This window comes from Castanea sativa, chromosome 4, assembly GCF_040712315.1.
Source record: "Castanea sativa cultivar Marrone di Chiusa Pesio chromosome 4, ASM4071231v1".
NCBI lineage: Eukaryota > Viridiplantae > Streptophyta > Magnoliopsida > Fagales > Fagaceae > Castanea > Castanea sativa.
In genome coordinates, this window is record NC_134016.1 from 44,735,208 (window position 1) to 44,740,601 (window position 5,394).

Below are 5,394 nucleotides of genomic sequence, written 5' to 3' on the forward strand. Positions count from 1 at the left end.
GGTAAGATTTCTTCCTAAAACTAAATTAAATTGATAATTCCAAATTGAATTTTAAATTGATAATTATTTAAAAAAACAAACTAAACAATTGATAAATCTAAAATTAATATAATCTTAATAATATTATAAATTAAAATTAAAGTTGATAATTCAAGAATACACGTGTTGAACATCTTGATAATTTGATGTAACATAAAAATCAAATAAGAAAATTGTTAAAATTAATCTATTAATTCTAATTGTGGGGGGTAAGATTTATAAAATAAACAAACGGGTCGTGGGCTTGATCAATTGGTACCAGTTTGTTTTTGTCATTGGGCCCCTAAGCCCACAAGTCAGCCTACACTACAGACATCCGAGGAACCGTCCAGGGATGAATGTCTCCTCGGATGAGCCTGGCGAACACCTTGGGACTTGCCAAGAAGATTAAAGGCAAAGTTCTGGAAAAACTATTGGGTAAGAGGGGGATCCAAGTACCCTCTAGAGGCAATGGCGTGATAGAAATATCTGAGAAAAAGGCTGCTACCTTCACATTAAAGACCCTGTACCTACCTCCCTGACCGCATTAATGGGGAAATGACCCTTGAACAGTAGAATTCAACTTTTCTGCTATTATTTAAAGACTTCAAGAAGGTGGTGGAGAGGGGGGCACCTAAGGATAAGATTTGTGTGACACGTGGATGTAAGAGGGAAGAAGAAGAATATTTAAGAAGAGAAGGGAGAAAAGAAAAAGGGGGATCTGTCAGTTAGCTAAAAAAGGAACTAAGAACTGTAATTTTTGGCATAAAAGAGAAGCAATATACAAATCGTCCTCGGCTTACGTCCGAGGAGGTTCCTTTGTCATATTTGTTTATCATTTGCAAAGATTGTGGTATTCTAGCCTGCTTATCAAGTTTCCAATACCCCTAAACTAGATTTCAAATCCACACTCTACAAATCTTATTGTTTAAGGCTCATTGGGCCTGAGCCCACGTCTATCTTTGGGTCCAGGTGCAATTGTGCGCTTACAATTGGCGCTGTCTGTGGGAAATCTAGTGTTGAAGGAACTGGAACACCATGGCAGGCTTAGGCTCACACCATGCAGAATCTCAGAGATCGCAACCTGAAGATCTTTTCAAACGTCTTGAGTGCTGGAGGGATCGAGAGGGAAGCGTTCACACTAAATATCCTGGCGCAAGTCATACCCGCGGTGGAGGCAGTGCCACCCATGAAGATGGTGCTAAGGCCATGCAGAAGGAGATAAACCACCTCAAGAAGAAGCTGCGCCGCGTCAGGCGAAGGCGTGCTTCACCCCCATCTAATCCTTCTTCTGGGGAATTCTGGGGAAGTAGTTACAGTTCAAGGTCGTGGTCGCCCCCCAGCAAAACTTCCTCTTGTGAAGAGGGTGACCTATTAGGTCGCAGGCATAGGTAGCTCCCCTCTAGGGGCTTGGGGAATGACGCTATGAGCCGGGCGCTACACCAACTCTCCAAATCGCCATTCTCGCGTAGGATTGAGAATGAAAGGCTCCCCAGGCGGTTCACTCAGCCCACCTTCACCATTTATAACGACCGGACAGATCCGGTGGAACATGTGAGCCACTTTAATTAGAGAATGGCGGTGCATTCTCACAATGAGACCTTCATGTGCAAAGTCTTCCCTTCTAGCTTGGGACCTGTTGCTATGAGATGGTTCAATGGCCTAAAATCGGGGTCTGTCGGTTCGTTTGGGGAACTTACTAGAGCATTCACGTCACGGTTTATTACATGCAGCAGAGTTCCTCGGCCGTTGGATTCACTTTTATCTATGGCCATGAGGGAGGGTGAGACGTTGAAAGCATACTCCGACAGGTATTGGGAGATGTTCAATGAGATAGATGAAGATTTTGACGAGGTGGGGATTAATACTTTTAAAGTGGGCCTTCCCACTGATCATGATTTAAGGAAATCCTTGACCAAAAAGCCCGTACGGAGTGTACGTCGCCTCATGGACCGCATTGACGAGTACAAGAGGGCGGAAGAAGACCAACAGCAAGGTAAGGGTAAGGCGAAGATTATCCCGCAGGAGAAAAGGGATTTCAGGTCGGACAGATATCACAACAATAAGCCGAGGAGAGATTACTCCGGGCAGCTTGGCTTGGCAACTCCTCAGGTTGTTAATACTGTATTCCGAGAGCCAGTGCACCATCTGCTAGAGAAAGTTCGTAAGGAACCCTACTTCAGATGGCCTAGTAAGATGGCGGGGGACCCTGCGAAGCGGAATCAGAATCTCTTTTGCCAGTTCACCAGGACATGGGTCATACCACCGAGAATTGTCGGACCCTCTAGAACCACTTGGAGCAGCTCGTTAGCGAGGGGAAGTTAAAGCAGCACCTATACCAACCTAACGGGCAAGGCAGTCAGTCTGGCTCGAATAATCAAAAGAATAATTCATCTCGGCCGCCCTTGGGAACGATAAACGTTATCTTCGTTGCACCTGGCAGGACCAGTTCATGTCCCACCAGAGTAATGGCAGTTTCACACTCCTAGGCCGAGGAGTCAGGCGCGAAACCGAAGAGGTTGAGAGTGAATCTGCCCGTTTTGGCATTTTTAGAGGAGGACAAGGCTGGGACCATCCAACCCCATGATGATGCCTTGGTAGTCACTTTGAGGATAGGGAATTACGACGTTAGAAGGGTGATGATTGACCAGGGCAGCGGGGCAGATATTATGTACCCTGACTTATTTAAGGGGCTGAAGTTGAAATTGGAGGATCTCACCCCTTACGACTCGCCGTTAATAAGCTTTGAAGGGAAGGCTGTTATACCAAAGGGACAGATTCGGTTGCTCGTAAAATCTGGCTCGAAAACGGTTGAGGTGGATTTTATTGTGGTCGACGCATATTCCCCATACACAGCCATCCTTGCCAGGCCCTGGCTGCACGCTTTGGGTGCTGTCTCCTCCACATTGCATGTTAAGGTAAAGTTCCCTTCGGGGGAATACATTGAAGAAATTTTGGGCAGCCAATCAGTGGCCAGGCAATGCATATCAGCTGCAGTACTACAACAGGCCGGAACGGAGTTCTCGGCCTCGGTTGTTAAGGACTTATAGCAATTAACGACTCTGGATGCGCCCGACGCGGTGACAGCAGAGGAAGCCACATGCGAAGACTTAGAGAAATTTCTGATAGCCAATGATCCTGAAAGGTTCTTTCAAGTTGGCGTACGTTTACCACACCAGGAGAAGATGGAGTTGTTGGAGTTTTTGAAGGACAACATCGATGTCTTTGCCTGGGATCCCTATGAGGCTCCGAGGGTAGACCCAAGCTTCATTTGTCACCATTTGAACATCAACCCTGCTATTGTTCCTAGAAGGCAGCCGCCTCGGCGTTCCTCTAAAGAGCACTCCGAGGCTGTTAAAGAGGAAGTGCTCAAGCTCAAGAGGGCCGGGGCTATAAAGGAAGTTTTCTACCCAGAGTGGTTGGCGCATATGGTCATGGTGAAAAAGAAGAACGGAAAGTGGAGAGTATGTGTGGACTTTACAGATTTAAACAAAGCTTGCCCAAAAGACTCGTTCCCTATGCCACGCATCGATCAGCTTGTGAATGCCACGGTCGGACATCCTCGGATGAGCTTTTTGGATGCCTTCTAGGGTTATCATCAAATTCCATTGGCGGCGGAGGATCAGGAGAAGACTGCTTTTATTACTCCAACAGGGAACTATCACTACAAGGTTATGCTGTTCAAATTGAAGAATGCTGGGGCTACTTACCAAAGAATGATGACCAGAATGTTTGAGTTGTAACTTGGAAAGACCATTGAGGTATACGTGGATGATATGGTAGTGAAAAGTAAGACAATACATTCGCACGTGAAAGATTTGGATGACACCTTTCAAGTACTTAGAAAGTACAAGCTACGCCTTAACGCCTCAAAGTGTTCTTTTGGTGTGGGTTTCGGAAAGTTCCTAGGTTATATGGTTACTCATAGAGGGATAGAAGTGAACCCGGCATAAGTCAGAGCCATTCAAGGCTTACAGCCACCTCGGAATCCAAAAGAAGTTCATAAGTTGACCGGAATGATCGTTGCTCTCAGCAGGTTTATCTCTCGGTCAGCTGACAGGTGCATGCCTTTCTTCCAACTGTTGAATAAATGGAAAGGGTTCCAATGGTCCGAGAATTGCGTTGTAGCCTTCCAACAACTTAAGGAATATCTTTCCCGGCCACCCATTATGTCTCGGCCTGAGGTAGATGAGATCCTGTTTGCGTATCTGGCAGTGGCCGTCCATGCGGTCAGCCTGGTCCTCATAAGGGACGACGGTGGGGTGCAAAGACCGGTCTACTACGTCAGTAAATCCTTGAATGAAGTCGAGGTGCGTTACCTACTTTTGGAGAAGGCACTTCTAGCCGTAGTTCATGCCACACGGAAGCTTCCTCACTATTTCCAGTCCCACACCGTTGTAGTTTTGACCCAACTGCCTCTCAAGTCGGTGTTACGCAGTGCTGACTACTTTGGAAGGGTGGCTAAATGGCGAACTATTTTGGGAGCCTTTGATATCAAATACATGCCACGCACCTCGGTGAAGGGCCAGGTTCTCGCAGATTTGGTGGCAGAGTTTGCTGAACCATTGTTGGAAGAAACTGTGAAGGAATCACACATGGATGAGAAATCAGTTGGCATGATTACGAACAAAGGACCTCTGATTTGGAAAGTGTTCGTTGATGGCGCAGCTAACCAGAGAGGGTCTGGTATCGGACTTGTTTTGATATCCCCTGAGGGAATTGTCTTTGAAAAATCTTTAAGGTTAGCGTTCTCGACGACTAATAACGAGGTTGAGTACGAAGCAGTCTTGGTCGGCATGAACATGGTGCATAGGATGGGCAGAAAGGAAGTTCATATGTTCTTGGATTCTCAGTTAGTGGTCGACCAAGTGACAGGGACCATGGAGGCTAGGGATCCAAGAATGCAAGAATACTTGACCCAGGTCAAACGCTTACAATCTAGATTCGATTCCTTTATCCTTCCTCACATTTCTAGGAGTGGGAATACACATGCAGACTCGTTGGCTACCTTGGCAACATCCTCGGCTCTGTGTTTACCTAGGATTATCCTAGTCGAGGATTTGCTAGAGCCGACTCTCACCACTGTTAGTGCAGCCCGTGTCCATCTGATAAGGCCTGGACCTAGTTGGATTGAACCTGTAGTATCTTTTTTGAAAAACGACATTCTTCCCAAGGACAAGTCTGAAGCAGATAAGATCCGTCGAAAGACCCCTCGTTTCTGGCTATCCGAGGATCAGAAACTGTATAAATGCTCCTTCTTCGGACCATACTTGTTATGCGTGCACCCCGAGCAAACGGAGGCGCTTTTAGAAGAATTGCATGAGGGAATTTATGGAAGCCATACCGGGGGAAGGTCCTTAGCCTATAGGGCTCTGA